Here is a 17330-nt window from a genome sequence, read left to right on the forward strand (position 1 = left end):
TTCTTGCTATGCAAAAATGACTTAAATGGCCCTCCTGAACACTTTACGTTTTGTTAGTTGGTCACTTTCTCCTGTACGACTACGATATGTTTACATCTTCTTACAGTAAACAAAACATTTATTATTAAAAAATTGAGACTCTTTGCATTCTTCATACATTCAGGCATCTTATCATACATTTTCAAACCCTTATATATTATACAATTTTGCAACTCTGACTTTTTGGTGTGGTGAATGTTATTGGTAATAGGAGCATAGGAAGGAAGGAAATGGAGTGATAGTAGAAGAAGTAGCAGAAATATGTTTACGAAAAATAACAGGGTGTTTAAGTGCAATCTATTTCCCGATCGCCACTGGTTTTATCACATAAAAGTGATAATTTTCCAGTCTACGGCTTCCCGTAGAAGTCGTCCCCTTCGTGATCAACATGTTAACGAGGAGACAGCATTTAATTATAATTATGCCCATTTACATTCTACGCTGAACGGCCGGTGATTGGTTTCAGCTAACTCATACGTAAAAGGAAATTTACAAAACCCATACTTCAGCATGACACTAGGCCAGCGGTCGCCAAACCTCGGCTCGCGACTCCCTCTTTGGCAGTTTCTCCCAGTATTCGTGAAATCGCAACTTAATTTACTCCAATCCAGGTAATGTTTTACATAATTGAGTATTGGTATTTTATTTATTGTTTCGACATTAACTTTGTGGTAAGACATGCTACAATGATTAAAGAAAACACTTGTTTTTTACCACTTGAGTTTTATTAAAGACTACATGTTTCAGAAGTTAAACTTCCATCATTCAGGTCTGTATAATAGTTATTATACAGACCTGAATGATGGAAGTTTAACTTCTGAAACATGTAGTCTTTAATAAAACTCAAGTGGTAAAAAACAAGTGTTTTCTTTAATCATTGAGTATTGGTCATTAGAGCATTGGTCTACATGTTTTTATTTGATTTATTTTATTATTTTTTTTAGAAAAACCAACAGCTACAAATACACGACAGTAATAAAAAAATTAGCACAAAGCCTATTACAGATCTTCACAAATAGATATATGGTTTACAACATTTTGAGTGTGTCGTTCACAAATCTGGATTATATCCAATTATATGAGTTTTTTTTCATATTATTTTTTTGACATCTCATGTTTGTAGTGATAAAGAATTTTGAGAAATATCAGGTAAGAGGTCAAAATAAAATATGGAACAAAGGCAAAATAAAGAAATAGGTAAATAATCAAGAGTTAGTTCTATGAGAATTGTAAAATAGTTTTTTTTCTCCCTCTCTCTTTTGTGTAGGTATATTTTAGGTTAAAATGGATAAAAACAAAAAAAAGGGCATGTAAAAAGAACTCCACCGACAAGACACACAAGGTGGCTTGGTGGGTCTCTGCAAAAAATTTAAATCTTGAAAAAATATACAAAAGAATACTATTATATCTTTTATTATATAACATTAAACCACGAGTGTAAGTCCCTCTCCAAGCACAAGAGCACAGTCTCTTTTATGGAGAGGCACAGCGAATCGAAATATAAAAGTACTCCATATGTATAAATGATTCAAATGTATTTTGTTATAAATAAAAATGCAAAAATAAAAGTAACTAACTAACTAACCATCACGCCGCTTCCCCGCAGGGGTAGGCAGAGAAAATAGAGCGCCACACCACTCTGTCCTTGCAAACATTCTTCGCCTCTTCCACGTTTATGCATCTCCTCATACATACCCGCCGATTGTTACGACTCCTAACCTGACCACTTTCAAGTATTTGGCATACCTGATCGTGCCATGTTTTTCTCGGTCTTCCTCTGCTTCTTTTCCCACTAACATTCGCCTCATAAATTTGTTTTACCGTTCTTTCCTCACCCATTCGTTCTACATGTCCAAACAATCTCAACACACCTTTCTTAATTTTATCGATAATGCTTATCTCAGCTTTGCATTCCTTCCTTATTTCACTATTCGCACATCTATCATACATCGTTTTGTCGCACATTCTTCTGAGAGATCGAATTTCGACTGCATTCTGTCTACTTTCATCCTTCGTTTGCCAACTCCATGTTTCACTTCCATACATTAGAGTTGGAACCAGGACTCCGTTGTGCACTGCCAGTTTAGGTTTTTATTTGCTATAACTGATTTCAGTGCACCATTCACTTTGTTCCCAGCATTCACTCTCCTTTCTATGTCTTTATCAATCTTTCCATCCCTAGAAAACATACTACCCAAATACACGAAATCATCTACCTGTTCCGATATCTCTCCGTTTACCAATGTTTCACATTCAGATCTGCATTCTTCTCTTTCAAAAACCATAATCTTGGATTTGCTAACATTCATCAATAAATCACTTTCCTTGCACACATTATACACTTTTGTCACCAACGCCTGCAGGTCTTCTCTGCTAATATATTATATCTGCAAATCTGCAAATATATCTGCAATTAAATCTGCAAATATATAAAATGAATAAAAAAAACTTTCATAATTGTTCTTTAAATAAATGTTAAAAATTTATGTAAATAATCAAATAAAAATACAAAATACAAAATAAAATGTAATCTTCCAGTGTCAACGTAATACCAGGATGGTACAGTAGACATACGTGTTATATAATATAACACGTAAATGACCATTGTATGAGTTATGTGTACCTATCTATGTAGTTGTGGAGTCTAAGCACACTCGGGTCGCCGGCCTTACAAGATATCCGTTGCATATTGATGGGTGAACATACCATATATAATTTTATAGCCATCATTCAACAATATCCAACTCTCTCAGACATGGATAACTCAGGCTGTCATTGAATATTTCTGTTTGGGACATTATGCCGTTACTTTTATGTTTCATAACCGTCGCAGTGACCCTAACATTCAAACCTTTTAATTCGGAGATTTTTTTATGTATTAATTTTTAAATAAAACACAGATTTCTTGAGTCTACTAAGTATACTCAAAAAATCTGTGTTTAATTTGAAAATTAATACATCAATTAAAATGAAGTTCTACGAATTAACTCCAAATTAAAAAATTACATTAATAAAAAAATTGATATTTTTATTATTATTATACGATAATTAGCACCTATTTATTTAAACCCATATTACATTTTTTTCATTCATTCAAACCCTTATCTACTCCCCAATGGTGCATAGGGCACTGCATCATATAAGTGCAGTGTTATCTTGATCGTTAACACATGAAGGAAAGGTGATCAGCTCTCCGCTTTAGATACCAGTCCAGGGTAATATCAAATAAATATTAGAGTGAAAAAAATCGCTTATATTTATTATATCCCCCCTTTGGGAATCGAACCTGGGACCTCCAGTACGGTAGCTGAGCGTGCTGACTATTACAATACGGAGGCGGACTACTAAGTAGACTAAACAAATCTGTGTTTGATTTAAAAATTGATACATAAATTAAAATGGAGTTCTACAAATTTAACGCCAAATGAAATCGATTACATTTGACGTAATATTTTTTTTTGCTTATTATTAAAATTATTAATTCAATATTACCCTGGACTGGTACCTGAAGCGGAGGGCTGATCACCTTTCCTTCGCGTGTAAACGATCAAGATAACTCTGCGTTTATATGACGCAGTGCCCTATGCACCATTGGGGTGCGGATAAGGGTTTTATTTTTTTGCTTGAAATACCATTTCGTATTGAAAAAATAAGTGCTTCTTCTAAATAAATAAATGGTTTTGAAAAGAAAAGAAAAGAGTTATTAAAATGAAAAAAGTTTTTAAATATTTGAAAATGTTTTTTGAATTAATATTCTAAAAATATTAAAATTCCAATAAACATTCTATAAATAAATTGCGCGTGAAGACACGTCCGGCTTCTAACGCTAGAGTTGGTTGAATTTGAAGTTTTGAGATTGTTGAGACCTCAGCATTAAGCTACAAAATACTTTGTATCAAGAAATGCATAAAAATTCATGTGTTTTTTATTTATTTTTTTACTTGGTAAAAAAAAACAGTATCCGCTCCCTAGGTGGAGCATATGGAGTCCACAAACTGTCTCCAGGCTTTTCTACTTTTACTTGGTAAATACCACTTATTATTTAACTTTATTACGACACGTCTTTCGACGCATTTAATATCATTTTTAAACATCGTATTGAAAATCATAAGAGTATTTATTTTTAAATCTTATTTTGTTCATAAAAGTACTTACTTGTTTTCATGTGTGTATTTCAGGGTTCCACTGAATCTGAAAAAAGGAAGACAAAATATTAAAATCGACTTTAAAAAAAATAGCTGTTACCTAATTATTGGCGTTCTATTCTCTCTGCCTACCCCTGCAAGTTCTATATTAATATGTATATATATATATATATATATATATATATATATATATATATATATATATATATATATATATATATATACAATATATGTGTGTATATATATATATATATATATATATATATATATATATATATATATATATATATATATATATATATATATATATACATATATTTACTAATAATTATATTTATTTACATAATAAATATTAAATTCCAATCTGCTGAACTTCCATAGGTTTTTCTATTTTCTACTTAGATTAAATGTCAAATTAGTTCATAATTGTAACACGCACCCATGAATAATTGTTCAAAATTCTTGTACCATGAATAATGATGGAAAATTGTAAAAGCCCTTGTGGGCGCATGTATTCGGTTGCAACATAATTTGTCACGGTGTTGAATGCTTTAAAATTAATCGCATCTAACTGAAAACATTCCTATGGTCGTTTTTGACACATTTTAAAATAAATTCTATGGTCGCTTTAGCGCGTATTTGGAATTCATTTCCATGGTTATTTTTGACATATTTTTAAATAAATTCTTTGGTCGCTTCTGACCCGTTAGTAAATTCAATCTGTATGTCTGAGTGACTTCTTCAAATGTTTTACATGAATTAGTGAATTCCCGATATGTATTGGTGAATTAATTTCTATGGTCATTACTGACACGTTGATAAATTCATTCTTGAGTCGCTTCCGATATGTATCGGTGAATTCATTTCTATGGTCATTTTTGACATCTTGATTACTTCATTATTGAGTTGCTCCCGATATGTATTGGTGAATTCATTTCTATGGTCATTTCTGACATCTTGATAACTTCATTATTGAGTTGCTCCCGATATGTATTGGTGAATTCATTTCTATGGTCTTTACTGACACGTTAATAAATTCATTCTTGCGTCGCTTCCGATATATATTGGTGAATTCATTTCTATGGTCATTTCTGACACATTTGTAAATTCATTCCATAGTAAACTTTCTTTATCATTCATCGTTCACTTTGTGTAATTCCACTATAAAATATCATTCAATTGTCAAAATTTTATACAAAATTTCATTCTTTATTTACTTCCAAATCTTTATATAAAATATCATTATAGAATCACTTCCAACGCTTATTTGTTAATCGATTTCTATTTCTACGTTGGTAAATTATCAATTTCAAAAGAATAATGTGATAAACCATATCGTAGTCGTACAGGAAAAAGTGACCAACTGACAAAACGTAAAATATTCAGGAGGGCCATTTAAGTCACTTTTACTTGGCAAGAAAATAAACATCAATGTAGTTAGTCATTTTTTATACTTCTAATATATTATACTTCCATGTTTAAAATGCTTTGGGATTTTTTTCAGGGCAATATTAAGCTAGTAAGATGTCAGTCAATGATTACGTTTTTGTAAAACAATGCACTTGGTCACTTTCTCCTGTATGACTACGATTTATTCTAAAAGACAAAATAAAGAGTTCTTCAAAACAACATTTCGAGTGCGTCCAAATACTTGTCACAAATCTGGATTATCTCCAATTAAAGGAGTTATTTTTTCATATTATTTTTTGACATCTCATCAAAGATGAAAAAGAATATGTAAGTCTGGGCAATTACGGGGCTGACAACCGTCATAGGCTGATTTAAGTGATCACTTTACACACGTGTAACATTCACCATGTCATTATTTTCCATTTAACCAGACTGAGCCACATCACCCGGGTAACATAACACGAGGGAGGTAACTTCGCGTGTCATTTAATCGGAATTAACTGCATGTATGTGCTTAATCAAATCATTATGCAAACTTGCACATTCCCCGGGAGCGAGCAGTCACTAAGCTGTGTACTGTGTGGGACGCACAGTAACTCGGTAGCGGTGTGAAGCCATCTACTGGTATGGAAAATAGATGACTTAACACAATCCTAGACTGTCGCCGATCTCTCCTTATCTTATGCTCTCCTGATATCGACGAAGAATAATTTCACATACTACATTCAACTAAGTAACTAATTGACTAACTAAATAATTAACCATCACGCCGCTTTTCTACAGGGGTAGGCAGAGAATAGAACGCCATACCTATCTGTCTATTTCTATTACCAAAAACATAAAATATAAAAAAAATTGAAAACATAAAAATCACCGTGGTAATGGGTACACATTATTTAATCAGCACCACGTGTGCTTATATTTAGAATCACGTGTGTCACTGTTACTTTCTACAGATGGCACTGCCATTGCGGTCTATATTTCTTTTTCAGAGCATGTTTAATCTTGTTACACGCACTTATTCAAATGCAACATTGTGTAAAATTTCAAAGCTATCGGTAAATAACTCCAGTAAAAAAATATCACCGTCACTATCATTCAACCAAAGGAAATTTCAGATTTTTATCAACTGACGATTTAATTTTCCGTTTGTATGTAGATGGAGAGAAAAGTAAAATTTTTTGTCCAAACGTGAGAATATTAACCACGATGTACCTTACGTTACATTTATGTGTATATATATATATATATATATATATATATATATATATATATATATATATATATATATATATATATATATATATATATATATATATATATATATATATATATATATATATATATATATATATATATATATATATATATATATATATATATATATATATATATATATATATATATATATATATATATATATATATATATATATATATATATATATATATATATATATATATATATATATATATATATATATATATATATATATATATATATATATATATATATATATATATATATATATATATATATATATATATATATATATATATATATATATATATATATATATACATATATATATATATATATATATATATATATATATATATATATATATATATATATATATATATATATATATATATATATATATATATATATATATATATATATATATATATATATATATATATACATATATAAATATATATATATATATATATATATATAAATATATATATATATATATATATATATATAAATATATATATATATATATATATATATATATATATATATATATATATATATATACATATTTCTTATACATGAAGCACGTCGTTGGTTATAACATTCTTTCACATATTAGTCATGCCTTTGAGCAGCAAAACTGATTGAATTGATAAACGAAAATAAATGATTGATTTAATGATAGACTTGCTGCATTACAACTCTTGTCCAATGATAATTTGGTGATTTGTATTCACACATAGATGGCGCCTCGACCCCCTCCATAGGTAGTTATATTGACGAGTACAGGAATAAGGCTTTAACGTGGTGCAATTCTCAAACCGCCTAATAAAGTAAATTTACCGAAGTATCAAATAGATATGCAAACAAATCAGTTTATGTATTCATTTTTAAGTCCAACACAGATTTTTTGAGTCTACTAAGTTGTATTTTATTAACAAAAACACAAAAAGTAATATTGTGACAATTGTTTCGCCTAGTTATGGCATTTTTAAACGAATGTTTGAAAATGCCATTTTGAAAATGCCATAACTAGGCGAAACTATTGTCACAATATTAATTTTTATGTGTTTTTTTTTAATAAAATACAACTTAGTAGACTCAAAAAATCTTGTTCGATTTAAAAATTAATACATTATTTAAAATGGAGTTCTACAAATTAAACGCCAAATCAAAAAATAAATCAGTTAATACCGATTTTTAACAGAGATTCATCATCATAATACACGAGGACATAATATATTACACATGGAGCCGATAAATACAACTTAGTTTGGAGTAAGGTCCATGCAATATATTGCATATACCCAAATTTACCAACTGCCTGACATATATAGCACGTTGCGCGTGGCAACGAGGATAGCCTGGAACGACTAGTTGTGATCAGTAGCCTGGAGGGAAAAAGAGGGAGAGGAAGATCCCAAACGATGGACCGATCAAATTAAGGCAGCAGCAGGCACCTCAGTGGTTGGAGCGCTACGTGCAGCGCAGTCAAGGGATAACTGGAGAAGAGTCATTGCTTCTGCAAGGGTCACAACCCTCAGCAATGAGGAATAAAACGGAGAAGAAGACATATTTAAAATAAAACCCAATCAGGGATCCAAAATGAACGAACTGAAAAAATTCCATATGGAAAGATATTTGTATCCGTGTTTAGTAATATTTTTTCATTTGTTTCCTTTAAACATGCTTCTTAAATTATTTTCTTTTATATGCCTACCATATGAACGATAAACCAAGCTAGGATACAAAATGTAGAACCCTCTTCTAGTGGAATGGAAGGTCTGCTGACGACAGTCAACAGTCCGGCTTCCCCTGAGGAGTTTTACTTGGTTTTTTCCCAGCAATGAGCAAATGCTATAATATAAATAAAAAGTTCCTGATTGGCCCACACTAGATTATCCCTCCTGTTTCCAACACAGATTTAAATAAAACTTTTTTTCGTTAGAAGAAACAAAAATCCCTTGATGATCTATAAACATTTTGCATAATTAACAAGGTAAATAGTAAATGTACCATAACTCCCATCGAGAAAAAAAAAAGTACTTGAACGTGATTAATCATGTCAGTCCAGGATATTCTCAACATCTTTCGGTGGATCTACATTTTAAAAGCCTCTAAGCAATTAATGATATTAATTTTGGGGGTTTATGGCTAGACACCAAAAAGTAAAACCGACCACACATCGCTCACTCCTAAACAACGACATATATCAATAAACTTGCTTTTTCAGGAGATCGATTTTAAAGTTTAGGAATATAATAAAATGTATTAAAAATAAATATCAAGCCACTTATTGAACTTTTTACTGTGCAACAGATCTTGTTAGGTACAACCTGACGATTTTTTCTCCATTTGAAAAATATTGAGTATATTTAAAAAAAAAAAACAAATACCTTTTCTTCAAAATGCAAAAGCAACACTTTCTGCCCTGTAGCGGGTAAATATTAAGATAATAATATGTCGCTTTTGCTGAGTTATAGTACATTTTATGACCATTCCAAAAACATGCACAACTGAAAATTGACGATTTTTAATATATGACGTTGCTGAAAAGAGTGAGCGACATAACATTTAGTCATTCTTTGTCTGAGCTTTTCATACACAAAATATAAATGAATATGTTATTTATTGTTTCGGCATTAACTTTGTGGTAAGACATGTTACAATAATTAAAGAAAACACTTCGTTTTTTACCACTTGAGTTTAATTATAGACTACATGTTTCAGAAGCTAAACTTCCATCATTCAGGTCTGTATAATAACTAAAATATAAAATATAAAATTGTTCTATAAATAAGGATAGGGGGAAAGTAAGGGGAAGGGGTTAGTCAAGGAACGGAGTTTGAAAACAAAGGAAAAATTGAAAGCAATGGCGAAGAATTTTGAAACAATATATTATTTAATAAATTATTATTAGAATTCAGGTTTTTTTGTATTTCTAAATTTTCAAGATAATTCATAATTTGGCCTTTATATGGAACAAGGTGTAATAATTTTAATAGATACTAATCACTCATTTCACTCCCATAAATTAAAATTATTACACCTTGTTCCATATAAAGGCCAAATTATGAATTATCTTGAAAATTTAGAAATACAAAAAAACCTGAATTCTAATAATAATTTATTAAATAATATATTGTTTCAAAATTCTTCGCCATTGCTTTCAATTTTTCCTTTGTTTTCAAACTCCGTTCCTTGACTAACCCCTTCCCCTTACTTTCCCCCTATCCTTATTTATAGAACAATTTTATATTTTATATTTTAGTTATTATACAGACCTGAATGATGGAAGTTTAGCTTCTGAAACATGTAGTCTATAATTAAACTCAAGTGGTAAAAAACGAAGTGTTTTCTTTAATTATTGTAAATGAATATGATTCGGAATACGTCCCTAATTCGACTAATTGCTATGCAAATATATTCACAAATCTGGTGATAATTTATCCAATGTAACCGGAGAACATAGTGTCGCTTTTACATACAATGCATTCCTAGGGACAAAAGACAAAGTAAAGGCATATATTTTGGAATATCAACTTGAACACAAATACAGCAGGAAGGAAATTAAAGCCGTAAAAAACGTACAAGTCTGATGTCATGTGACAAAAAAAACTTTATTTTTCTGACATCTCAACAAAGATGAAAAAGAATATGGAAGTCTGGGCATTTACGGGACTTAACGAACGTCATAAGCTACGTAAGCATAAGTTATCACTTTACACACATAGCTCACTCCTTTCAACAACGTCATATATATTTAAAAAAATCGTCGATTTTCAGTTGAGCATGTTTTCGGAATGCCCAGAAAATATACTATATCCCAGTAAAAGCGGCATATTTTAACATAATATTTACCCGCTACAGGGCAAAAAGTGTGGTTTTTGCATTTTGAATAAATTATTGTTTAAGGTGTCTGTAGTGAAGTTCTAGTGATTCAAGAACAAGGTTTCTAAATTGGTTCATATATATAGAACTTCCAAGAATTTGAGTAGTGTGGTTGTCACTAGTAGGTAGAATTCGTGAATGTTACACGTGTGTAAAGTGATCACTTAAACCAGCCTATGACGGTCGTCAGCCCCGTAAATGCCTTCCATATTCTTCTTCATCTTTGATGGATGTCAAAAATAATCTGAAAGATTACTTCTCTAATTGGAGATAATCCAGATTTGTGAACAAGTATTTGGACACACTCAAAATGTTGTAAATATAAAAAATGTAACATATCGCTCACTCCTTTGAAGGACGTCATAAATCAAAAATCGTCAATTTTCAGTTGTGCGTGTTTTCGGAATGCCCAGAAAATGTACTATATCCCGGCAAACGCGGCATATTTTTAACTTAATATTTACCCGCTACAGGGCAGAAAACGTAGTTTTTGCATTTTGAAGAATAGGCTAGTTTAATTATTTTTTTTAAATAAACTAAATATTTTCAAATGGAGAAAAAACCTTCAGATTTTACCCAAAAAGATCTGTTTCACAGAAAGAAGTTCAATAAGTGGCTTGATATTTATTTTTGATACATTGTGGTATATTTTTAAACTTTAAAATCGTTCTCCTGAAAAATCAAGTTTTTTTATTTATCACGTTCTTGAAAGGAGTGAGCGATATGTGGTCGAATTATATTACATTCGTTAATATTAATAATATATCAAATTTTAATAATATAAAAAATTTCCGGATTTGGCAGGTGTAGCTTGAACAGAAAAAGTTTGCGGGACACTGCTCGGCTGTCCAAACTCAAAACACAGTAAGGGACATTTTTTTTGTAGTACGTTTTTTTTTGCATTTTTGGACTAAGTAGATTCTACTTAGTCCAAAAATGCAAAAGAAACGTACTACAAAAAAATGTCCCTCACTGTATTTTAAGTTTGGACAGCCGTGTTGTAGAGTGGACTGACATGAAGCATACTAAATTTCCTCTATGGGAGTCCGTCGTTTTACGTAAATCCGTAAAAAAACTAATAACTTTATATCTTCACTTATCCAAATGAGCGTTCATATTGATAAATTATGTTTTTGTTCACAAAAGCATGATGGACGTGTAATTTGATCATATTTTAGGTCATTGCCTTAACCTATGATTTATGAAATAATTGAATAAATCTGCAAAGAATATTTATTATGTAAATTACGTACTTTTTTATAGCACAAATGATGGATTTGCTTCACACAGAAATGATTTATTTTATTATATTCCTTATATTTTGCTATGGTAATATTGCCAGGGCTTTTTTTCATGTAACGCGGTGGAACGGCGATCCGGCACCTTTTTTAGCTGATATATATATATATATATATATATATATATTTAACTGATATATATATATATATATATATATTAACTATATATATGTATATATATATATATATATATATATATATATATATATTATATATATATATATATATATATATATATACATATATATATATATATATATATATATATATATATATATATATATATATATATATATATATATATATATATATATATATATATATATAGATATTTTTTTTTTTTTTTTTTTTTTTTTTCAAAATCAATTAGACGAAACAATGTTTGCGCTTAATTAAAATCTATTTTTATATAATTCGCCAAAATGATAGAAAAAGTTGCATTAAATTTTATTAAAATGACATTTGAATAAATTTTGTATTAGCAAAAGGCTTGACTGATATACTGAGCTTTGAGAATAGGTGTCTGCGGAGAATTTTAAGACTTTGTGAGTAATGAAGAGATAAGGCGTAGGACGCAGCAAATCTTGGTCACAACTGTCGTCAAGAAAAGGCGATTCAGTTGGCTTGGCCATGTGTCTTATACTTATAACAGCTCTATATTTTTTTGTAACTTATACTTATAACAACTCTATATATTTTTGTTACTTGAATTTTGACTTGTAAAAGCCCTCTAGGCGTTTGTGTGAATAAATAACAAAGTTGGGTAAACTCAGATTTGAGAACACGTATTTGGACGCGCTCAAAAGGTTATAAAAATGGCTAGTATTTTAGCTGGGTAAATTGTATGCGAGCATTTTATCCGGGATTTTCATCAGAGCTGCGTTTCGAGGCGCATTGCATTGTCCATCTGCAGTCGTGATAGTCTATAAGTGGATAAGGATAAAGCTCTAGTTGTCGTGTCCTCCCGAAACTACTAGCGGTCACTGACGTTCCTGGGAAACAGATCTTCTGACAACGTAATCATCCCGAGGGCATATCATCCTTTACAACAGGGTATTCCAAAATACACACGTTCCAATATTAATATGATTTGTTTATTTCTTAAAATCTTTCATTAGAAACAGTGGTATTTACTAATTAAAACTTAAATAAACCTCTACAACGTTACTACGAAATTGTTGATAAACTTTTTGTAACTTATAATTAAAATGTAACTTTGTTTTAAAATCACTATACATATTTTATTATAACTTAATTGTAATGTCTACCGGTTTCGAAGCTAACCGCTTCTTTATCAAGACTGATTAATACATATTACAGTATTAATCAGTCTTGATAAAGAAGCGGTTAGCTTCGAAACCGGTAGACATTATAATTAACTAATAATAATAATTGACAGTGATTTTAAAACGAAGTTACATTTTAATTATAAATGGAAAATCACAAAGTTAGTGCTTCAAATGTAAATTATATTTTTGTAACTTATTTAAAAGTTCTCTTGCTTCCAAAGGAAATGAATCAGTGAAGCCTTTTTATCATTTTATTGTCAGTTGTAATACTAAAATAATACTTTCATAGGTGTCTTTACTTGGGATGGATTTATTATTATTTAAATTAACTAAAAAGTTACGGTATTTGAAAAGATTGTAAGAAATAGTGGTATTTACCAAGTGAAAATTAAAAACGAAAATTGATAGAAATTACTACAAAGTGAATCGATCAATAAAATTAATATTATAATTATGTGGCTTAAAATTTATTTTTAATACAATTTATTATATTTAAAACTTTAAAAACGATCTCCTGAAAAATCAAGTTTTTTGATTTATGACGTTCTTGAAAGGAGTGAGTGATATGGCACTTAGTTTTCGAATGGCAATTTTACTGGATTGTTTCAAGTCAGACTGTACTCAGAGATCGAGTTTCACGACCGCTGTATACATACCAGTCTGTGGTACTTATATTTGCATAGTAAATTAATAAGTAATGGTCAGCGGAGAGGATATACTTGTATTATAAGTACTGAAGGTTCAGGACTGCATCCCGGCGAAGAGTAATGGTACCTTTCCTTAATTGCGTGTACCTCGTACCGGCAGATAGGCTACAAGTACTGGGAATAAGTAGTATAATTACTAGTATAGTTATCCACAGACGCATGCTAAGGAATACCATTTGAAGATGAGAGAAATTTCACGAAATAAATCGTTTGAAAAAAAATGTATTGATATCTTTACATATCACTCATTTTCAACAACATCAACAAAAAAAAACACTTGATTTTTCAGGAGACTGTTTTTAAAGTTAGGTACTGCTTAGTAAGGCTAGGTACTGCTTAGTAAGGTACTGGTTGCGTTTTCACATGTCGCTCACTCCTTTCAACAACGTCATTTATCAAAAACTAGATTTTTCAGGAGATCGTTTTTAAAGTTTAAAATATAACACAATGTATTAAAAATAAATATCAAGCCATTTATTGAACTTTTTACTATGCAACAGATGTTTTTAGGTAAATCCTGAATGTTTTTTCTCCATTTGAAAAATATTTAGTACATTTAAAAAAAATTATAAAACAGTTCCTTTTTTTAAAAATGCAAAAACAACACTTTCTGCCTTGTGGCGGGTAAGTATTAAGTTTAAAATATGCCGCTTTTGCAGGGATATAGTATATTTTCTGGGCATTCCCTTCGCTGAATCGTGTACCAAATTTGTTGCATAGCCAAAAGCTAGTGTCAAAACTATATCAATACCTCATAAGGGTAACCATTGCATGTTGTTGCAAATTTGATACAAAAGTATTTTTTTATCGTTCCGTGTTAAAAAAAATAATTTTTTTCAATTTATATTTCCTCTAATGTTTAGATTAAGATAAAATAATTTTTTTATTATTAAAAATAAAAATAAAAGTCATGCAATGAAGGGTTAAGATGTTATATCATATGGAGTCCATAATGAAGGCTTTCATTTTATCTTCTCTTAACAGTCACGAAGACGTAATCGAGTCAAACATATATATAAATTTGGGCATTTACACGGCTCACAACCAGTTGAATCGGTATAATTTTGGTTATATTTTGATATCGACCCCGTATTCCGTACCTACCTAGCGAATTTCTAAAAAACCTCACTGGCAACATTTGAACGCGCGCATTCCGGCATTGTTCGCTTTTCCATTTCTAATGCTAAACGTTCCCTGTCCTCTGATTCGCCACACGTCCCGTGTCCCGACCAATGGGAAGCGCGGCAGTCCATGAATAATTCAAAAAAGGTACCTAATTGAAGGAAAACGACGAACGCAGCGTCGCCATGTTTTTTTTTAAATATTTATTAGTTGCCTTAGAAAATTCTCCTTTCTTATTATGTACAAGGATTTATAGCATGTCTAGTTTATATTTCTTAAAAATTATATTGAATGTGTTAAGTTAATAATAAATGAATAATATTGATCCTTGAAAACAATACAATACAATAGATACAACAGATACAATATCTTATATCAATCAAGATTTGTCACATAGCTCAGTTATTTGCTTCATTCGTCTTGTCAAATTTTCTAAATAAGACACCACTAAACCTGATAGATATTTATGTCCTATTGCCTCATCAATTTTCGTCAACTGCATACCTTCTTTTGCACATTCTGTTTTCAATTTAAATTAATCTCATATTATTTTTTTGACATCTCAACATATGATGAAGAAGAATATGGAATTTTGGGTATTTACAGGGCTTACGACCGTCATAGGCTAGTTTAAGTGGTCACTTTACACACGTGTAACGTTCACCAATTCTACCCATGATTGACAACCACACTATTCAAATTCTTGGAAGTTCTTTATATATGAATCGATTCAGAAACATTGTTATTTAATCACTAGAACTTCACTACAGACATATATTGGTAAGATGAAAAGAAGCTTTTTATTGAGCAGAAACTCTTATATCGGTATGTGGGGTCCGAATCCTGGATTATAATCACATACATGAGAAACGCCAGAAAATATCATTTTCATTTTTATTATTTTAGATTATAATTTGACCAGTTAATTTATTTACAACATTTTGATTGTATCCAAGTATTTGTTCTCAAATCCAATTATAGGAGTTAATTTTTCATATATTTTTTTGACATCTCATCAATTCTACCCATGATTGACAACCACACTACTCAAATTCTTGGAAGTTCTATATATATGTATGATCCAATATTTGAAACATTGTACAAGAATCACTAGAATTTTAACTAGTGACATCTATTGGTGAACTGAAGAAACTATGATTTTTTTAATGTTTTTATTAAAAAAAAATTTTTAATTGGGCATACTCACACTAAATGAGGGACATTTTGTGATGGCGTCTCATCACATTCACATGTAGAGTTTTGTCTAATTTTAAAACGGAGAGTATTTGCTCATGTTAGGATCAAAATATTTGAATGAAAAGTCATATAAATTGAGTAATGTCACCGTTTAAACGCGTTATTCTTGCTACCGGCTTGTGAAATGCTGTTTGCAATGTTGCCAGTGTGTTTCTTGTAGTTCGCCTGTGACAAAAGTCACAATATTTCTTGTAAATACTACCGCCATTTTACAATTGGTTGATGAATATTCAACGCTTTGTTCAACGTACATAGTACTCAATGGGAGAATGACTTGACAATAATGTTTGAGTAGGGCTTAAGGAATAAATGTAAACTATAGTTACTGTTAGATCCTATACAGAGAATTGCATTAATTATTTATATACACATAGGCATAATCAGTGCGTGGTTAAACGATATATCGCTCACTTCTTTCAACAACGTCATATTTCAAAAATCGTCAATTTTCAGTTGTGCATGTTTTTTAAATGCCCAGAAAATGTACTTTATCCCAGCAAAAGTAGCATTTTTTTAACTTAATATTTACCCGCTACAGGGCAGAAAGTGTTTTTTTGAATTTTGAAGAAAAGGTATTGGTTTATTATTTTTTATATATACTAAATATTTTTCAAATGGAGAAAAAACCTTAAAGTTTTACCTAAAAAGATCTGCACAGTAAAAAGTTCAATAGGTGGCTTGATATTTAATTTTAATACATTTTATTATATTTTTAAACTTAAAAAACGATCTTCTTAAAAATCCAAGTTTTTTGATTTATGACGTCGTTTAAAGGAGTTAATTTTTATTATAGTTTATATTTGAAGCACTAACTTTGTGATTCTCCATTTTATAACTAAAATGTAACTTTGTTTTAAAATCATTATAAATATTTTATTATAACTTAATTATAACGTCTTTCGGTTTCGAAGG

The 17330-nt window shown here is 30.2% G+C and overlaps 1 protein-coding gene across 5 annotated transcripts in view; it reads right to left on the reverse strand.

Moving 5' to 3' along the window:
* sano (CABIT domain-containing protein serrano) overlaps window positions 1–17330 on the reverse strand; it is a 135937-nt gene that overhangs the window by 85081 nt on the left and 33526 nt on the right. For all 5 annotated transcript variants that reach the window (XM_088269826.1, XM_088269825.1, XM_088269827.1 and 2 more), the window contains one exon: window positions 4195–4230. The gene's annotated coding sequence lies outside the window, so the exon portion shown is untranslated. The remainder of the gene's footprint in view (window positions 1–4194; window positions 4231–17330) is intronic.

Source organism: Brachycentrus maculatus, unplaced genomic scaffold (assembly GCF_059751285.1).
Source record: "Brachycentrus maculatus isolate JH-2025_06_01 unplaced genomic scaffold, ASM5975128v1 h1tg000365l, whole genome shotgun sequence".
In the NCBI taxonomy this organism is placed as follows: Eukaryota; Metazoa; Arthropoda; class Insecta; order Trichoptera; family Brachycentridae; genus Brachycentrus; species Brachycentrus maculatus.